General features: G+C 40.2%; 1 pseudogene; it reads left to right on the forward strand.

Moving 5' to 3' along the window:
• Nucleotides 1–931: 931 nt before the first annotated feature.
• Nucleotides 932–20556, forward strand: LOC131970657 (alpha-2,8-sialyltransferase 8E-like; annotated as a pseudogene).
• Nucleotides 20557–22038: the final 1482 nt, after the last annotated feature.

Consider the following 22038-nt stretch of genomic DNA (forward strand, 5'->3'; position numbering starts at 1 on the left):
TTCTGACTGTAAAGACTCAAGTTAAGGAGCTTTTCCTGAGGTTGAGCATTTCTCTCTTTCTCGTGAGCAGAAGATGCGACTTTGGCAGCTTTGTTGGAAGTTGCAGAAAATGGAGAGAAAGTTGAATCTTTATCAACAGGTTAATTTGTGAGAGATAGGTTGCTCATTTGAAAATGGATGCCACAGAGTTTCTCTGCTGCAGATGACTGGAGAGTTGTGACTCAGATTGTAGTTCCATGTTAGCCTGGCTAACACCAGACTAATCTCAAATGAGATCTAGTCTGGAAACCAGCCGTTCATTTCTCCGTAGAGGAGGTGTGGTTTACGATCCTCCGGAGCCGTTTATTGGTCGCTAAGAATGTCTATCAAAGCGTCTGTAGGTAGCTCTTAGCCAATCAGATCAGTTATACCAGATGACGTATGTAGAGCAACAGAAATTGATGTTTGTTGTGTGTGTGTCTGTGAAAGAGTGTTGCTTGCTGCTTTTTGCTTCTCCAGTTCTCGCTTTCTGCAAGATTATTTATTTTCACGCTTTATTCCCCCTCATGTCATTCAGCCACACACATCCACTGATTTTATGGACAATAAACAAGCTGCTGCGGGTCTCTCGGCGGGACAGCGGAGCCGCCGAGAGACCTTTCACCTTTCAACTTTGGCTCTAAACTATTTAAAACACCATCTACAGCTAAAGAGAGTTTCGCGTCTGCAGCAGCCATGTTGGATCCGTAAGAAAACTACAAGCTTCCAAGTGCCGAGTAGTACGCGTCATCGTCTTGCCGTCCCTCCCCGCTCTGTGATTGGATCCCTAAAACATCCTCGGTGGCCGACACTCTCAACTCTCAAGGATGTAGATTGTTAGATACAATATAAACACTGTTGAGAGTGTGTTCAAACATAGAGTAAAAGGTGAAGTTAGCAGGTGAGGAGAGACATGAGGGGACAGCTATTGAAGCCACTCTACTCTTTGGTCTTCACTTTGTTTTGTCTGGGGAGCCTGCTGACCACTCTCACCTGGCACATGTTGGACTACAAGTAAGTGTGTGACTATTACTTCCAACCACCTATAGAGCAGTCTGGAAGGTTTTTGTATGTTGTGTGTTGGAAATGTGTTAGTAGAGGAAAAAGATAAAGAGACATTGTCTTAGAGTTATGAAAGGCATTAAGACAAGGGCGATAGAGGGTGATTTAACAGTTGATGTTGAGAAGATTTTTGAGACTTTTTTTGTGCACGCTGACAGTCTTTCTTCACTTCTGCTCACTTCTTAAATTTATTTTTAACCAGGAATGTGTGAATACATCTCATAAGCCAACATGTTTATCTTTGCTTCAGTATCATGATTAGTCTCACAATACGATACTAGCAGCAAAATTTTCATTTGAAAAACATCACTTCAATATGTAACAACTAACATGTTTTTGTTAAAATTTTGTTCTTATTGAACCACATAGTTGATTGCATGAAAATATCTACTGGTTAAATGTTGATATAATTAAGATAGCTTTATGTAATTAATCTACACATAAACAAACAATACAGCACAAAGAACAGAAATTCCTTTTTAATGAATGTAAACAAAATATAACGTGACCTCTGATGAAGTCATGTAGGTCCAGGTGTGGTTTTGTTACAGGAGGGGAAGGTGTTAATAAACCCATCTGCTTCTCCTTCAGGCTGATAGCATATAGGCATTGTTTAGAAAAAACAGGAAAAAAAAGAATAAGAAAAAAAAAAACTTTTTGTGAACTATGTTAATTTTTAGTTTTTTTTGCTCTCAGTGCCATTGAGATTATCTGGTTTCTCTGGCACAGGAAGGTTACTCACCTGTCCTGTTTCTCTCTGTTTCCCTCCACAGTGATGACGAACCTTACAGACTTCCTTGTCACAGGAAAAGCCCTTCTGAGCTCTGCAAAGGCTGCAAGTAAGAACAAACACTCCCTGCTTTTCCTCAACTGACTGCTTGTTCTTGCCTTTATCAGATGAAGTCAAGCAGTATGACAGAGATTCTACACCTGACTGTATTTGGATGTGTGTGTGTCACAGGGAGGTCATCGACAAAGTAACACAGAAATGTTGGATCTCCATGCAGACAGGAATCTGTGTTATCAGTGTGATTTACATGGAATATGAAGCCACACCTAAGAAACGTATTTAAACAGTTTGCTTTCTGATATAATAAGACCATATGGTCTTCCCTTTTTTATTATAACATGTCTAAAGGTCATGTTAGTTCAGGAAAAACAGAGGGTTTGTCTTCACTTACCTTGGGCAAGTTATGGATTTAAAATTCTTAATTTAAACAAGAATTTTTTTCTTTTTTCTTTCTTTATTACTTGAAGAAACAATTCAATTCACTTTTAATGTCTCTGGCAACTTGAAGTCAGCGTAAACACTTTTAGCTGACTGTATGTTTAACAAAGGCAAGGCAAGGCAAGGCAAGTTTATTTGTATAGCACAATTCAACACAAGGTAATTGAAAGTGCTTTACATAAACATTAAAAACAGCAAGACACAAGTGAAAACAGTGAAAAATGTCAAAACAGGGAAATAGAAATAAAAATATAAATAAGATAAAATAAGATACAGCAGGATAAGAAAATAGATAAAATAATAAAAAGCACAAGTCAAACATTGCATAGTTAAAAAGTAAGGGCAGTAGAGTAGAGCAGATAAGTGTTAAAGTTAAGAGTACGCTGCAGTAAACAATAGTGTTTTTAGTCCTGATTTAAAGGAGCTGACCTCACATCTACAGGTAGTTTGTTCCACAGGTGAGGAGCAGAATAACTTAAAGCTGCCTCACCCTGCTTAGTTCTTGTTCTTGGGACACGCAACAAGCCAGTTCCAGATGACCTAAGGGGTGTGGATGCTTCGTAGAGAGGGAGCAGATCAAGCATGTCATTTGGTCTGAGACCATTCAGTGCTTTGTAGACCAGCAGTAAGATTTTAAAATCTATCCTCTGACTCACAGGAAGCCAGTGTAGTGATTTAACCCATTAAGGCCTAAAGCGCCTGGAAAAAAATGCCTGGAAAACCTATGGGCGATTTTCAAATGACCCCCTAAAACCTGAAGTTTTTCTGGAAATTCAACACCTACTAAATAATAGATTTTTCAGCCTCTGTAGCAGATAAAAATGAAATTCAAAAAGTATTTGAGAGCATATACCCGTGGCTTTCATACGAAGTTGAGTTTATTTGTCCAAACCTTCAATACATTTTTTTTTTAAATCAACAAACTCAGCAAATGTCACATTTGTCTGAATAAAAAATCCTATGCATAATACTAATACATGCCCATTAGCAAGATGCAAACATGATATGACCACTGGAAGAACAAGACATAGTTCTCATTAGCCTACTCTAATAAAAAAAAAAATATATATAATAATAATAATAATAAATAATAATACTACATTTTATATATTGCACTTTTCAGGGTACTCAACGACGCATAAAGTAATATAAGACATAAACAGTCATGATTTTATTAATTATTAATATTAATATATTATTAATAATATTATTATCTCCAGATGGCCACAAATCTGTCTGTTCTTCGGTGAAAATATGTCGTCTAAAAACATATTCCTCATCCATAAATGCCGGTCGATTGGTTCCGAGGGTTCAAAGTCCGCATCAGCAATTAAATGATCGGCGCTGTTTTCATCTCTCTTCCATCACTTACTGCTGAGCTCCTCCGCTATAGTCGTCTTCCGTCATGATTTCAAAGTTCTGGAAAAGTCAGATGTTGCATTGCGACACTCATCATTCACTCATCATCATGATTCTGATGCATTTCATTGGCCAGGGGACCGAAAATAGGTGGAAAAAAATACAAATACTACAAAATGACATATCCGCTGTCCCGGCCTTAATGGTAGAGTGACGCAACAGCGCTCCCGGCTTTAATGGTAGAAATGCGGTAATGCTTTCCCTGCATCAATGGGTTAAGGACCGGTGTAATATGGTCCAGTTTCCTGGTGTTTGTGAGGACTCTGGTGGCAGCGTTCTGGATCAGCTGCAGCTGCCTGATTGATTTTTTGTTAAGACCTGTGAAGATGCCATTGCAATAATCCAACCTACTTAAAATAAATGCATGGATAAGTTTTTCCATGTCTTGTTTTGACAGAAGCCCCTTCATTCTAGCTATGTTTTTCAGGTGATAAAAGGCAGATTTAGTGATAAGCTTTAGATGGCTGTTGAAGTTCAGGTCTGAGTCAATAATTACACCAAGATTTCTGGCTTGATTTGTAGCTGTCAATGACATAGAGCCAAGGTGAGCGCTGATCTTAGATCTTTCATTTTTAGGGCCGAAATGATCACCTCTGTCTTCTCTGCATTTAGCTGGAGAAAGTTCTGGCACATCCACTCACTGATTTGATGAATACAGTTACTCAATGAGAGTAAGGGACTGTAGTCATGTGAGGACACTGAAATGTAGAGTTGTATGTCATCGGCATAAGTATGGTAGGAGATGTTGTGATGTTCAATAATCTGAGCTAGCGGTAGCATATAGATGTTGAATAGAAGCAGCCTGAGAATGGACCCTTGAAGAACCCCACATGTGATCTTAGTTCGCTCAGACTCATGGTTTCCAATTGACACAAAAAAGTCCCTATCTTGTAAGTAAGATTTGAACCATTGTAGCACAGTGCCGGTGAGCCCCACCCACCGTTCCAGTCTGCTGAATAGTATGTTATGATCAACTGTAAGTAAAACCAGAACAGAGGATTTGCCTGCATCAGTGTTCAGATGAATATCATTTAAGACTTTGTTAAGTACAGTCTCAGTGCTGTGGTGTCACCGAAATACAGACTGAAATGTGTTAAAAATATAGTTTTGCATCATAAAAGCATGAATTTGCTCAAAAACAACCTTTTCAATGATTTTCCCCAGAAATGGCAGATTTGATATTTGCCTATAGTTACTAATTGTTGTGGAATCCAGATTTGATTTTTTAAGAGGTTTTATTACTGCAGTTTTCAAAGCCTGTGGAAACTGTCCTGCTTGGAGAGAAGTATTTATTATCTGCAGTACATCCGGAGCTATACAGTTGAAAACAGTTTTAAAAAGGTTTGAAGGCAGAATATCAAGGCAGCAGGTTGTGGGCTTTAATTTTGAAGCCGTTTCCGTTAGTGTTGTGGTGAGGCTAAAATGTCCTAGCTTGACTAGAGGATGGGAAGGCACCAGTGTTATCATTCCTGAGCTGGAGCTGCACACTGCTTGTCTTATCTGTAATATTTTGTTTGTGAAAAAGGCTGCAAAGTCATTGCATAACTTGTTACACAGCAGTTTAGGAGGGACTGATGCTGTGGGATTTGTCAGTCTGTCTACTACATAAAAAAAGTGTGCGGGGAATTATTACAGTTTCTATTGATAATCTCTGAAAAATATGACTGCCTTGCATTCTTCAGTTCCTGATTATAGTTGCGAAGACCCTCTTTATAAATGCCGTAATATACCTGGAGTTTGTTCTTTCGCCACCTGCGTTCTGCTTGTCTACATACTTTTTTCTGTGCTTTAACCAGTGTGGCGTTTCTCCAGGGTGACTTTTTCCTTCCTGACAGAACTTTGGTATTAATTGGGTCGATAGAGTCGATAACATTGAACTAAAACTGTTAACAAGGTCATCAACTAGAGCTGAGGGCAGGGTTGGTGATGGTGGGTGAATAATGAAAAAAAAGTGTTTTAATTTATATAGTGCTTCCTGATTACCTCTGCTTCACCTTTTGTAGGATTGGCAAGGGTGGTCATTTTAAACAAAACACAGTAGTGATCAGAAAGAGCAACATCGTTCACCACAACCTCAGAGATATTAAGACCTTTGGTAATAACTAGATCTAATATGTGTCCTCTGTGTTGGATCTGTGACATGCTGAGAAAGCCCAAAGTTATCCAGAATATTTAAAAGTTCTTTAGCACACCCATCTTCAGGATTATCAACATGAATGTTAAAATCACCTACTAAAACAACACAATCAAAATCCATGCACACAATAGACAGTAGTTTGGCAAAGTCATCAAAAAACCTTGCATCATATTTGGGGGGTCTGTAGATGGTCACTAAGATTGCTCTATAGGGGGATTTTAACAAAGTCCTTGTGGTTCCTCAGATCTGAGCTGAGCAGCAGGTGTAATGGTTTTGACAAGGCCATCATTACCTAGGCCAACACTCCAGTAGGATCCAATATTGTGTACGACGCGGAAAAATGGAGGAGCCTCAAGGTGACCCCGGAGATGTTCAACACCTTTGCAAAGGTCTGTGGCGTCTCATTCATTGCAATTACAGTCATTAACATCTGTCGCTTGTTTGGTATCATGGTTGTTCCTCAGGACTCACAGTAATGGGGCAGAGAAAGGATGCAGTCAGTCAAGCAAAGAAACAGAAATAGTATTCAGCAGCAGCAGCTAAAATGCTAATGACTTATTTTCATTAAGCAGACTGACAAAAACTCATCTTTCATCTGCATTTTAAAGCTGCATGAGAACTGCTGGTCAGATGGCCAAATAACTTCATAAACATAATGTGGTTGTTTTGTTATTCATTTTTCATTGGCTTTGATTCCAGAGGCATCCGTTTCAAAATAAAACATGGGACACGTGTGCTGTTGTTGGGAACGGAGGGATCCTGACCGACAGCAACTGTGGAAAGAATATCGATTCAGCTCAGTTTGTTTTCAGGTGATAAAGTTCTAGAGAACTGAAAGGCTGATCACAATGTTAACTGAAAACTAATATCAGTCAACAGATCCTTCACTTATTTCTGTTAAAATTACATAAAACATTTACTTTATCTTCTTTGTTGTTTTATTCAGATGCAACTTTCCTCCTTTGGAAGACGGCTACGAGAAAGATGTGGGCACCAAGACTGACCTCGTGACAGCAAACCCAACCATCTTTCAAAAGAAGTGAGTAAGACGACGAATATTCCTGCCCATAAAATTGTTCTTGTTGTCTTGTTATGTTAAGTCTACTGTTTATTTTCAGGTACGGGGCTTTAATGGGACGTCGGCGTCCGTTTGTGGACAGCCTGCGAATCTATGGCGACTCCCTGCTGCTCCTTCCTGCCTTCTCCTTTGGGTTCTGCACTCCTCTGTGCATGAGGGCCCTCTATGCCACTGAGGACCTGGATAGCCCCATTGGACCCGTCTTCTTAAACCCTCAATACCTCCAGAAACTGTCCGTCTTCTGGCGCTCCCAAGGCATTAAAGCAGCACGGCTCAGCACCGGCATCATGATGACTAGCCTGGCACTGGAACTCTGTGCTAACGTGCATCTGTACAGGTTCTGGCCCTTCAGTAATCACCCACATGGACTTTATGCCCTGACTAACCACTACTACGATGATGTAGATTGGGATTGGACGTGCTGACGTGCTAAGTTGAGCGTATTGTGTCACTTCCGGTGTTTCTGTGTGTGCTCGTAGTGTAGTGCTGTGCTTGTTTGCTGCTCTTGCTAAATACAGTTAACTCTGTTAAACGCTACACATTATAACGGATACCTGTCCGCTTCATTTATACATACGCTAGTTTTACTTAAGCACCCGTATCTATCTGCTCCTTGTAGCGACTTGTCGCTAATCTTATCTGTCTGATACTACTCAGTTGTGTTAGCTACCTAGCCTAGCTGCTAACCATGTCTTCTCCCCCTCACTCTCCTGCCCTCTCTTGCCCGGTGTGTCAAATGTTTAGTTACTGCTTAGCCTCCTTTAATGATAATGGTACTTGTAATAAATGTAGTGCTTTAGCTGTGTTGGAGGCGAGGCTTAGTGAACTAGAAGTGCGGCTCCGCACCATGGAAACTAATTCGGTAAAGTTAACTGCAGCAGTTAGCCAGTCGCCCTTAGCTGGTGCGAGCCGACATAGCGTAGCTAGCCGTTCCCCGACACCTCCCGAGCGGCCGGGCGGCTGGGTGAATGTCCGAAGGGGGAATAGTCAGAAGCCGAGGCCCACGATGGTTAACCACCAACCGCTTCACGTCTCCAACAGATTCTCCCCACTCAGTAACACACCTACTGAGAAGCCAACTCTGATCATTGGCGACTCCATTCTTCGGAACGTGAAGTTAGCGAAACCAGGCACCATAGTTAAGTGCATCCCGGGGGCCAGAGCGGGCGACATTGAATCCTTTTTTAAACTGCTGGCTAAGGATAAACATAAATACAGTAAAGTGGTTATTCACGTCGGCAGTAATGACACCCGGTTACGTCAATCGGAGGTCACAAAAATTAATGTGGAATCGGTGTGTGCATATGCCAAAACAATGTCGGACTCCGTAGTTTTCTCTGGTCCCCTGCCAAATTTGACCAGCGATGATATGTGTAGCCGCATTTCATCGCTCCAGCGCTGGTTGTCGAGGTGGTGTCCAGCAAACAACGTGGGCTTCGTTAATCATTGGCAAACTTTCTGGAGGAGACCTGGTTTTATTAGGAGAGATGGTGTTCATCCCACTTTGGATGGAGCCGCTCTCATATCTAGCAACCTGACCAAGTTTATTAGCGGTCCAAACCCGTGACAAATCAGAGTTGAGACCAGGAGGCAGAGTCGCAGTGTAAAACACTTCTCTGCCTTTCCCTTTGAGCAGTCATCCACCCAAAATCCCATAGAGACTGTGTCTGTCCCCCGTCCTCCCAAAGTTAAGTTATTTAAACCAGGTTCTAACAGAAGAGGAGTTACCCAAAATAACCTAATAAAAATTGAAACTTCAACTGCAAATAAACAAAAACCCAAAATAATTAAATGTGGACTCTTAAACATTAGATCCTTATCATCTAAAGCTTTATTAGTAAATGAGCTAATATCAGATTGCAATATTGACTTACTTTGTCTAACTGAAACCTGGCTGCGTGATGAAGAATATGTCAGCCTAAATGAATCTACTCCTCCTAGTCATATTAATACTCATATCCCTCGTGGCACAGGCCGAGGAGGAGAAGTTGCAGCGATATATGAGTCAAACCTTCTAATTACCCCAAAACCTAAATTAAACTATAACTCATTTGAAAGCCTTGTTCTCAGTCCTTCACACCCAACCTGGAAAAACCAACAGCCAATCCTATTTGTCATAGTTTACCGGCCTCCCGGTCCATATTCAGAATTTTTATCACAATTCTCTGAGTTTTTATCAAGCCTAGTACTAATTACAGATAAGGTAATTATTGTAGGTGATTTTAATATTCATGTTGACGTTGATAATGATAGCCTTAGTACTGCTTTTATCTCCTTACTAGAATCGATTGGCTTTAATCAGAAAGTTCATGAAGCCACTCACTCTTTTAACCGCACCCTCGACCTTGTGTTGACGTATGGGATTGAAATTGAACATTTAATAGTTTTCCCACAAAATCCTGTGTTATCAGACCATTATTTAATAACTTTTGAAGTCCTGCTATTGGACTACTCGCTAATAAGCAAGAGTTTCTACACTAGATGTCTATCTGATAGTGCTGTAGCTAAGTTCAAGGAAGTGATTCCACCTGTCTTTAACTCTTTGTTGTGCTCCAACATAATAGAGGACTATGTTAACTTCAGTCCCTCCCTAATTGATAACTTTGTCGACAGTACTGCAGATTCACTGCGAACAACGCTAGATTTTATTGCCCCACTAAAAAAGAAAATAATAAAACAGAAAAAGTTAACTCCATGGTACAATTCTCAAACCCGTGAACTGAAGCAAATTTCACGAAAGCTCGAAAGGAAATGGCGTTCAACTAAGCTGGATGAATTTCTTTTAACCTGGCAGGACAGTCTTAAAACATATAAGAAAATCCTCCGTAAAGCCAGATCAGCCTATTATTCCTCATTAATTGAGAAAAATAAGAACAACCCAAGATTCCTTTTCAGCACTGTAGCCAGGCTGACGGAGAGTCATAGCTCTATTGAACCATGTATTCCTATTGCACTCTCTAGTAATGATTTTATGAGCTTTTTCAATGAGAAAATTATAACTATTAGAAATAAAATTCACTACCTCCTGCCATTAACTGGTACTGAGGCATCCTTAAACCCTGGAGCCTTAGAAACGGGTACAAACCCTGATAAATATTTAGATCGCTTCGCTCCCATCACTTTCCAACAACTAACCTCAATGATTTCCTCATCTAAACCGTCAACCTGTCTCCTAGACCCCATACCAACAAGGCTGCTTAAAGAGGTTCTACCTTTAACGGGTACTTCTTTCTTAGATGCAATCAACTTGTCATTATTAACAGGCTACGTGCCACAATCATTTAAAGTAGCTGTAATTAAACCTCTTCTCAAAAAGGTTAATTTAGATCCTGGCGTTTTAGCAAACTATAGACCAATATCTAACCTCCCCTTCATCTCTAAGATCCTGGAGAAAGCAGTCGCAAATCAACTTTGTGATTTTCTTCAACACAATAGTCTATATGAGGACTTCCAGTCAGGATTTAGAACTCATCATAGCACAGAATCAGCATTGGTAAAAATTACAAATGACCTTTTTATTTCTTCTGATAATGGACTTGTCTCAGTCCTTGTCTTACTAGATCTGAGTGCTGCATTTGATACAATTGACCATCGTATCCTATTACAGAGACTGGAACATGTAATTGGCATTAGAGGAACGGCACTGGGCTGGTTTAAATCGTACTTATTAGACCGTTTCCAGTTTGTTCATGTGAATAATGGATCCTCCGTGTGCACTGATGTTAACCACGGTGTTCCACAGGGTTCTGTGCTTGGACCAATTTTATTCACCCTTTATATGCTCCCTCTAGGTAATATAATTAGAAAACATTCAATTAACTTTCATTGTTATGCTGATGACACTCAGTTATATATATCAATCAAGCCAGGTGAAACTGATCAGCTAGCCAAACTTAATGCATGCCTTAAAGACATAAAAACCTGGATGGTCCACAACTTCCTAATGTTAAACTCGGAAAAAACAGAAGTGATTGTACTGGGACCCGAACACCTCCGAAACTCATTATCTAAAGACTTATTTAGCATCGATGGCATTACCCTGGCCTCCAATACCACCATAAGGAATCTCGGAGTTATCTTTGATCAGGATCTGTCATTTAACTCCCATATAAAACAAACTTCAAGGACTGCATTTTTTCACCTACGTAATATTACAAAAATTAGACACATCCTGTCTCAAAAGGATGCAGAAAAATTAGTTCATGCTTTTGTTACTTCAAGGTTAGATTACTGTAATTCCTTACTGTCAGGCTGCTCCAATAAATCCCTTAAAACTCTTCAGTTAGTCCAAAATGCTGCCTTGGACCAGCCCCTAGTTATGCCGCTATAGGCCCAATGTGTCGGGGGACACGATACACCGGGGCCCTCTTTCTCTCTGTCCCAATAATACATGACACAAGCTTTTATTTTCCCAGAATACTCGCACTTTTCTCTGCTCTCTCTTCACAGGGTGTGGAGCTGTGGTCCTGCTCCATCACTCCTGCTGGTCTCACTGCTGTGGATCTGGTTCGGCCCCAGATGGGAATGTTCCTCTCCTGGTCCACTCTACACTCACCATCACTACTGGCCAATGGTGGCGCATCATCACCTGCTGCTGTGCCCCCCCCCCCCCCAAGAACTCCTGCTCCTCTCTCTCTCTCTCTCTCTCTCCCTCCCTCTCTATTGCTGCCCCCCCCCCCCCCCCCCCCCCCCTGCCCTGTACAACGACATCTATTGCACGTCTGTCCGTCCTGGGAGATGGATCCCTCCTCTGTCACTCTCCCTGAGGTTTCTTCTTCTTTTTCCCCTGCTAAAAGGGTTTTTTAAAGGAGTTTTTCCCTGGCCGATGTGAGGGTCTAAGGACAGAGGGTGTCGTACCATGTACAGTCTGTGAAGCCCTTCGAGGCAAATCTGTGATTTGTGATTTTGGGCTATATGAATAAAATTGATTTGATTTGATTTGATGTGAAAGCTAACGGAGGGCTCCACACCATACCAGCTGAGTTTGACCTCTTGCTGCAGCTGCATAGTCAGGGGGTGCTCAGGCTTCACCTGGAAGATTATCAGCCAGGTAAAATGTAATTCCCCGACTTAATGGAAGCTGACGGGACAGGAGACAAGTGCCTTGTTTTTTTTTTAGTCCAGTCACTCATCAAGTCTTTCACATACTTTTGAATGGACAAATCTATTTTGTTTTATAATTTTCGGGTTGCGGGGACCCAATTCCAGCTGACATTGGGCGAGAGGCGGGGTACTCCCTCCTGAAATCAGTCAACTGAGCTGCATGTGACTGTTGGAGGAAGCTGGAGGACCGGTGACCGGTGAGTTTAGAATTCCATTAATGTTTGTGATGTTTTCTTGTGAAAAACAAATGACGTTCAATTGAATGAATATTAAATAAATATTTATCAGAAAAAATCTTTGTATGTATGTAATTTGTGGCTGAGACATCTCAGCTTTCATGATTTACTGTCTTTAAGCCACTAAGTGTCCTAAAACCTGCCAAGATTTACCATTAAAATGCAGTATTTCATCATAAACCACACATTTGGCTGCAACACCATATGATTCACTGATTTATCAGGAGAGTTTCACACAGCCCTTTTATAAACATTCCTCTATTGAATCTCTTGTTTTTACACTGCATTAGGAAACAATAAACTAATTACTTGTGTAAATAAAAAGCACATTTTTTCACAATAAAAATATATATAGGTTGCAGTCTGATCCAAAATAGTTACACATCAGCTTCATCTCACCCGATACAATAACAGTATTCAGTAATTGAGTAACAAGTGGGCGACCGCTCTATCATCTGAGCCACAGGTGCCACACTTTAGTGCTTTTGTTTGTTCCACCTGTGGTAATTGGTCATAAGAATGAGGGAGGGAAAATCAAAACCAGACACAGATCTCATACTGACAAGAACAACAGGACAATACTCAACATTTCAAGAGTGGGTAGCCTTTTACTTCCTGGTGGGTTTTGTTGAAGCAGAGAGTTTATTCAATTTTAATTTCTGATTTATTTTTTGTTTTTTTTACAAAAGGCATAGAAAAACACACAATCACACAAATCAATCAATCAAATCAATCAATTTTATTTATATAGCCCAAAATCACAAATCACAGATTTGCCTCAAAGGGCTTCACAGACTGTACATGGTACGACACCCTCTGTCCTTAGACCCTCACATCGGCCAGGGAAAAACTCTTTTAAAAAACCCTTTTAGCAGGGGAAAAAAGAAGAAGAAACCTCAGGGAGAGCGACAGAGGAGGGATCCATCTCCCAGGACGGACAGACGTGCAATAGATGTCGTTGTACAGGGCAGGTCAACAGAGTAGAGTAGATAGAGGTTGGGGGGGGGGGGCAATAGAGAGAGAGGGAGAGAGAGAGAGAGAGAGAGAGAGAGAGGAGCAGGAGTTCTTGGGCGGGGGGGGGGGGTTGGGGGGCACAGCAGCAGGTGATGATGCGCCACCATTGGCCAGTAGTGATGGTGAGTGGACCAGGAGAGGAACATTCCCATCTGGGGCCGGACCAGATCCACAGCAGTGAGACCAGCAGGAGTGATGGAGCAGGACCACAGCTCCACACCCTGTGAAGAGAGAGCAGAGAAAAGTGCGAGTATTCTGGGAAAATAAAAGCTTGTGTCATGTATTATTGGGACAGAGAGAAAGAGGGCCCCGGTGTATCGTGTCCCCCGACACATTGGGCCTATAGCGGCATAACTAGGGGCTGGTCCAAGGCAGGCCTCGGCCAGCCCTAACTATAGGCTTTGTCAAAGAGGAAAGTTTTAAGTTTACTCTTGAATAAAGAGAGGGTGTCTGCCTCCCGAACTGACACTGGGAGATGATTCCACAAGAGAGGAGCTTGATAACTGAAGGCTCTGGCTCCCAATCTAGTTTTAAGGACTTTAGGAACCACAAGTAACATAGAATTTTGGGAGCGTAGTGCTCTAGAAGGGTAATATGGCATTATGAGGTCTTTAAGATATGATGGTGCCTGACCATTTAGAGCTTTGTAAGTAGGAAGAAGGATTTTGAACTCAATTCTGGATTTTACAGGGAGCCAGTGCAGCGAAGCTAGAACAGGAGAAATATGATCTCTTTTCTTGGTTCTTGTTAGTACACGAGCCGCAGCATTTTGGACTAACTGAAGAGTTTTAAGGGATTTATTGGAGCAGCCTGACAGTAAGGAATTACAGTAATCTAACCTTGAAGTAACAAAAGCATGAACTAATTTTTCTGCATCCTTTTGAGACAGGATGTGTCTAATTTTTGTAATATTACGTAGGTGAAAAAATGCAGTCCTTGAAGTTTGTTTTATATGGGAGTTAAATGACAGATCCTGATCAAAGATAACTCCGAGATTCCTTATGGTGGTATTGGAGGCCAGGGTAATGCCATCGATGCTAATTAAGTCTTTAGATAATGAGTTTCGGAGGTGTTCGGGTCCCAGTACAATCACTTCTGTTTTTTCCGAGTTTAACATTAGGAAGTTGTGGACCATCCAGGTTTTTATGTCTTTAAGGCATGCATTTAGTTTGGCTAGCTGATCAGTTTCACCTGGCTTGATTGATATATATAACTGAGTGTCATCAGCATAACAATGAAAGTTAATTGAATGTTTTCTAATTATATTACCTAGAGGGAGCATATAAAGGGTGAATAAAATTGGTCCAAGCACAGAACCCTGTGGAACACCGTGGTTAACATCAGTGCGCACGGAGGATTCATTATTCACATGAACAAACTGGAAACGGTCTAATAAGTACGATTTAAACCAGCCCAGTGCCGTTCCTCTAATGCCAATTACATGTTCCAGTCTCTGTAATAGGATACGATGGTCAATTGTATCAAATGCAGCACTCAGATCTAGTAAGACAAGGACTGAGACAAGTCCATTATCAGAAGAAATTAAAAGGTCATTTGTAATTTTTACCAATGCTGTTTCTGTGCTATGATGAGTTCTAAATCCTGACTGGAAGTCCTCATATAGACTATTGTGTTGAAGAAAATCACAAAGTTCATTTGCGACTGCTTTCTCCAGGATCTTAGAGAGGAAGGGGAGGTTAGATATTGGTCTATAGTTTGCTAAAACGCCAGGATCTAAATTAACCTTTTTGAGAAGAGGTTTAATTACAGCTACTTTAAATGATTGTGGCACGTAGCCTGTTAATAATGACAAGTTGATTGCATCTAAGAAAGAAGTACCCGTTAAAGGTAGAACCTCTTTAAGCAGCCTTGTTGGTATGGGGTCTAGGAGACAGGTTGACGGTTTAGATGAGGAAATCATTGAGGTTAGTTGTTGGAAAGTGATGGGAGCGAAGCGATCTAAATATTTATCAGGGTTTGTACCCGTTTCTAAGGCTCCAGGGTTTAAGGATGCCTCAGTACCAGTTAATGGCAGGAGGTAGTGAATTTTATTTCTAATAGTTATAATTTTGTCATTGAAAAAGCTCATAAAATCATTACTAGTGAGTGCAATAGGAATACATGGTTCAATAGAGCTGTGACTCTCTGTCAGCCTGGCTACAGTGCTGAAAAGGAATCTTGGGTTGTTCTTATTTTTCTCAATTAATGAGGAATAATAGGCTGATCTGGCTTTACGGAGGATTTTCTTATATGTTTTAAGACTGTCCTGCCAGGTTAAAAGAAATTCATCCAGCTTAGTTGAACGCCATTTCCTTTCGAGCTTTCGTGAAATTTGCTTCAGTTCACGGGTTTGAGAATTGTACCATGGAGTTAACTTTTTCTGTTTTATTATTTTCTTTTTTAGTGGGGCAATAAATAAAACAAATGCATGTATGAATAAGCGTTTGTCCTGGTAATACCACTGATTTTATTGTCACATCCCATAAGAAACTTTTAGGGAAACAACAGTCTTTCTTCTGAACACAGACATTGTTTTACATAGACAGACAGATGCTGAGGGTGGACATTTAAGACGACAGTTAAGGCAGCACGGTCTGTCAGAGCTACTTCCAAACAATACGTTGAATAACCAATATGTATTACAAAAGGTACAAGCAAAATTTTAACGAGAGAGAAAAAAGAGAGAGAAAAAATGACATAAAAGAAGAGAAGAGGGAAAACAAACAAACAAAGAAAACAATTACCCCATGCCATCCGCCCTTGACAAAGTTCAAGCCACAAGATTCTTTAGATTCAATGAAAGTGACTGCTACATTTTAATTTTCTCTTCCTTCGCCCCGCGCACTCCAGCCGTTGATGACTCTCTGTACACAATGTCTGGATAAGCTAAAGCCATACACGAAGGGAGAGGGAGTGGGGAGGCTTCCAGCGGGAAGCCACTCGTTTTTTTGCTCGCCATAATATGAACCCGTGAAGTTTGGAGACAAGGCCATTCGTACCTCTTGTGCTGTGCAAAATTTTATGAAATAGATGAGGTGTGAGGGGTTTGCGCCAAGGAACTCCACTAGCCTTTAACGCCAATCTTAATTGCAAATAAAAGAAGAAGGAAGGGCGTAGTAGTTCAAATTCTGTGCATAAGTCTTGAAAAGAGCGCAAACCCTACTTGCCATAAATGAGTGTACGAACGCCTTTCTCTCTCTCCAGCTACTGAACTGAATGGGCTGGCCTCCAATCAGTAACTTGGCATTGTGGAACATTGATTATTGACAATCAGCTGCGGAGGGAGTTTGGATCTTAGACCATCTGGCCAAAACAGATGTAATTTTATTAAGCGTGTTGCCAAAATTATGCTTAACTATTGATTGAATTGAAGTGAAAATGTCTATACCCAGATACGTTTTTTACAACCGATATGTAGTGGCAATTTTGTCCGAAAAAATAACAAAATTAAACTTAAAACAAACTTAATCAAAATGCCACTGATGCACCATGAGCGTGTGGTGTACGCAGGCAAAGAAGGTGATGTCCATGCATGATTGATAGATCCAAAGGTTTATTTTGTCCATTGCGAGCAAGCAAACAAAAGAACAAAGAAACATGGCTCCTGCTGCCTATCTTCGCGCTGGTAAAAAACCATAGGCCCACCCAGGTGCATGACGGCCCTCTGCCTACCTACCTACCTATATAACATCAGGTGCCCATGGTGCCAACCCAAATTCCATAAAACACAAAATATAATATGTAAACTAAATATGCTAAACAATAATGATGATTAAACTAAACAATTAACTAGCAAAACAAAATATTATCAAAATAAGCAAACATCTAGAATAATCAAACAATACTCATTGTTAATAATAAACTAAACAGACAACTAAATACTAACAAGAACTAAATAGCTCCAACACGATATATGAGGAGGGACGGGGACACTAATCATTGCCTGAGCAGTTAAAGACAATTTGTAATGTCTTCAATAGAAATCTATCTGGTACAATGAGCCTGATTATATAGGACAGTGGAGACATGCTCGTATTCACAATGGATGGAGAGAAAGAAGTCAAACCAGACAGGCAGAGATAAAGGGAAAGAGGAGGTGGATGCTTTGGAGGAGGTTACAAGATACAAGATAAACATTTTGAGAGGGAAAGAGGAGGTGGATGCTTTGGAGGAGGTTACAAGATACAAGATAAACATTTTGAGAGTGTGCTCGAACATAAAGTAAAAGAGGCTCGCAGGTGAAGTTAGCAGGTGAGGAGAGACATGAGGGGACAGCTATTGAAGTCATTCTACTCTTTGGTCTTCACTCTCTTTTGTCTGGGGAGCCCGCTGACCACTCTCACCTGGAGATCTACTTTCAATGACATAATTATTTATCTTTGTAAAAGCTTAATCGTAAGACTCTGACAACTCATAAAGGTGAGGTAAGGTACGCTATGGCGGTGCACCAATCGGTACACAAACAGATCACACCAGTTACTGTTATTCAACAGAAGAAAAGGAGCAGAAACCATTGACTTCTTAAATTTATTGGTCAGGAAATGGTGGCAGATTTATGTTTATCTGTAACCAGATGGTATCACCCTGAACTCACTGAACAAAGGTGGCTAAGGTGGACAGGAATTAACAGGGCATTCTTTATGACTTTGTTCTCTCGGGAGAGATCAATTAAATTCATGTCCTCAATTTTACTGAATATTCTAACAATCCCCCTAACCTGTTACTGTTTGAGTGACCCAAACCAATAAAATATACAGTCAGAACAGATAAAGATAAGGTAATCGCAAATAATTCCCATGAAGATTTTAAAACCTTTGAGTGGGAGGAGGCTTTCTTTTAAAGTCAGGTGTTGTTTTTTGACTAATGACAAAAGCACACTATGAAAACCTAATATGTAAAGTAATAAAATAAAATAAATGTGGCAAATTTAATAAAAATAAAAATGATAATACATAATTATAGGAAGTAAGTTATTTTCTTTCTTCCTTTTATGTGGAACTGGTAGACAAAAACTTTAATAAAAGACTGCCTAACTTGACTTTGACCTCAGCTATGTACATACATACTCAATAAAACAATAAAAGACATACAAATAATAGAACGTACAGCAAAGAAATTATGTGTTTATAGCCATGCTGGTTGTCCTGTGAAGTAACAGACATTTTTTATTGTTTTATGTTGACCAGGAACTAGGACTGTCATGACTAACAGTAATAGGGAGGGGAAAGGATGCAGTCAGTCAAGTCAAGTAACAGGATTCAGGATGTGGATGCTCAAATGCTACTGAATCATTTCATTTTGTCTGGCATTGATTCAAGAGGCGTCCGTTTGAAAATAAAACATGGGACACGTGTGCTGTTGTTGGGAACGGAGGGATCCTGACTGACAGCGACTGTGCAAAGATGATTGATTCAGCTCAGTTTGTTATCAGGTGACAAAGTTGTCCAATGTAGTGGCTTGATAGGCTGTTGCAATTCCATAGAACATTTTCTTTATCTTCTTTGCTGTTTGTTGAGGTGCAACCTTCCTCCTTTGGAAGATGGCTACGAGAAAGACTGACCTTGTGACAGCAAACCCAACAATCTTTCAAAAGAAGTGAGTAATAGGATGAATATCACTGCACCTTGAAATGTTCTTTTGGTTTTGTTACTTCACATCTGCTGTTTATTTTCAGGTACGGGGCTCTAATGGGACGTCAGCGTCCGTTTGTGGACAGCCTGTGAATCTATAGCGACTCCCTGCTGCTCCTTCCTGCCTTCTCCTTTGGGTTCTACACTCCTCTGTGCATGAGGGCCCTCTATGCCACTGAGGACCTGGATCAACATGGTCTCAGCGAAATCCATGAAATAGCCACGGATTTCGCTACAATGCAAGTTAATTCCATGGATATTTTTTCCTATTGGTTTGTGTCCAAGTCACGTGACTTTCAAGTTTACGGCGGTCAGAACAAAAAACATGGCGGACAGTTCTCTCATTTTTAGTGAAAAAAAATCTATATTTTGACTTAGTTTCTGCATAAAAATGGATTTTGATTACATTTCTAGATAGAAATATATGTTTTATTTTCTAAATATTCACTCAGTGAATGTACATAATCACCTTGTGGCGAAGATCTCGCCAGAAAAAGACGATCCGCTGTGTTTTATTTTGAAATCTCCCTGATCCTCTGTGTATTTAACGGATCAAACCTTCGCCCATTACAAGCCTTGTGTCTGAGGTTGATTTGCTGATCAACATATTATTCTGTTGCAGCGGGAGACACTAATGTTGACAAAGTGACGACTTACGATCAGATTTGTCTGCTGTTTTATTTTGTAATCTACCGGATGTGTGGTGCGATCTCATTGAATCGCGCTTCACTGTAAATGCCTCGGGCTCCATTCCATTTCGTGAGCAGAGCAGTCAGCGCTGCTCTCCTGTTTTAGTTAAAATATCTTCATTAAACAAACGTTGTCTTTATTAGCATAGGTAATATACATGCAGTATAATTATTTATTAGACAGTGTGTGATATTCGATATATTGGGTAGAAATATGTTTTCACAACCCTAGTACAACCCTAAAACAGAAGAACTACAACTATGAGGCTGATGTCGACATAAGTACTGAAGAGAGGTCTAGGGAGTTGTAGAAAACAGAGTTTCCCCTAAAACACATTATCACATTTTTGGCATCAGACTTTAAATATTGTCTTGTTCAATGGGGGATTTTTTATTTTTTCAGCATATCCTACATTAACCTGTTACGCCACATGTCCAAGATTTGAAAACAATAAAAGCACCGGATCCCCTGGTGGCTGCGTTCTTTCTCCTCGGCTCTTCTTTCTCTTTTGAGCCCAGCCTCACCTGCCCCCATCACCCTGTGTGACTCCCCAGTCACCACTGTGGAGTCATTCTGCTTCCTGGGCTCCATCATCAGCCAGAACAAAGAAACACAACAAAGGATGTTGTTCCTGCAGCAGTCATCATGCCATCATGGAGTCCCTTCTCACCTCCTCCATCACCATCTGGTACACTGCTGCCACTGCTAGGGACGAGGGCAGACTGCAGCGTATCGTTCCCTCTGCAGAGAAGGTGATCGCTGCAATCTGCTGTCCCTGCAGGACCTGTACGTCTGCAGGCAAGATTGTAGCCGAACCCTCCCACCCTGGACACAGACTGTTTGAGGAGGCTGTGGTCTATCAGACCCAAACCTCCCGCCATAACAACAGTCTCTTCCTCTCTGAAAAAGGCCTCAACAACAAGGCCAGAGACCCCCACTGACTCTCCCCTGACTGACCCTTAACGTATGCACAGCTACCTGACCTTATACCACACATTGTAGAAATGAATACTGAATACTTGCACACTCCTATTTACACAGCTCCTTCCCATATTTAAATTCCATATTTGCACATAATGTTGTTTATAATTCATTTAAAAAACATATTTTTAGTTTGTTGACTTTTCTGTTCTTCATACTTTCTGATTAAGCTGCTAAAGTACTTGCCTTAATGTATATCTATATTTTAGTGCTTTGTTTGTTCTTATGCACCAATACACCACAGCAAATCCCTTTTATGTCAAAACCTACTTGGCAATAAACAATGATTCTGATTCCGATGGTGAAAATAGAATATTCGTTATTTATCAAGGGCAAAAGCAAAACATTTATTAAATCCAGTCTCTCTGTTCTGTATCTTGGCAATTTAACCCTCTGAACCCCACAACCCGCTGGCAGGTTCAAAGGCATGTTTTCGTTCAAAAGATTGTCAAAGTTAGATTATTTATCACAGCCAGAAACTGTAAAACAGGAAATAACTCCAGATGTTCACATTTCTGATGATCCTTGAACAAAGCATGTGTCACAAATGCTTCTGCCAGGAAAAAAAAAATCTCAGCTTAAAATAGTGGTATGTAAAGAAAAAAGCACTTTATTCTAAACGTCACACTTGTGGGGCCGCATGGAAAAGTGTTTATATTGAAAGTCCATTTTTTATTTTTTAAATTAACAGAGAAATTCAACTTTTTTGATGATTTCTCTCATTCTAACTATGTTATTCTGCACATAGACATGTTTGAGTTGTTCCCACTTCTAGCCATGATTGTGACTGATTCCATAGAGCTGCAGGACTTATAGATTCATATAGATTTTATATGTTGCAGTAAAAACAAGGCCACAGTGAGTTAAATGGACTGGACTTCATCTAATTTGCATATTTGTAATTGAGGTAATCCAAAAGTAAATGAGTTATATTCCTTTATGCCAGTGATGCTTGGATGATGTTACTGATTATTTGTTTTCTAATTGTGTCAGAATACCTTTTACAGTAACCCTCCCAGCCCTGTGTACAGTAGTGATGCAGTAATACACATTGAACAGGGAGCAGCACTTACATTGAGCTCAGTGTCCAGCAGGGGGCTCTCCTTCAAGGTCTGTTTAATACAGTCTATGTAATATATGTTATACTGTTTTATACTCTATTTTATACAGTCTATGTAATATATGTCTTATACTGTTTTATACTCTATTTTATACAGTCAATGTAATATATTTTATACTGTTTTATACTCTGTTTAATACAGTCTATGTAATATATGTCTTATACTGTTTCATACTCTATTTTATACAGTCTATGTAATATATGTGTTATACCGTTTTATACTCTATTTTATACAGTCTATGTAATATATGTGTTATACTGTTTTATACTCATTTTATACAGTCTATGTAATATATGTGTTATACTGTTTTATACTCTATTT

This window comes from Centropristis striata, chromosome 4, assembly GCF_030273125.1.
Source record: "Centropristis striata isolate RG_2023a ecotype Rhode Island chromosome 4, C.striata_1.0, whole genome shotgun sequence".
Classification (NCBI taxonomy): Eukaryota; Metazoa; Chordata; class Actinopteri; order Perciformes; family Serranidae; genus Centropristis; species Centropristis striata.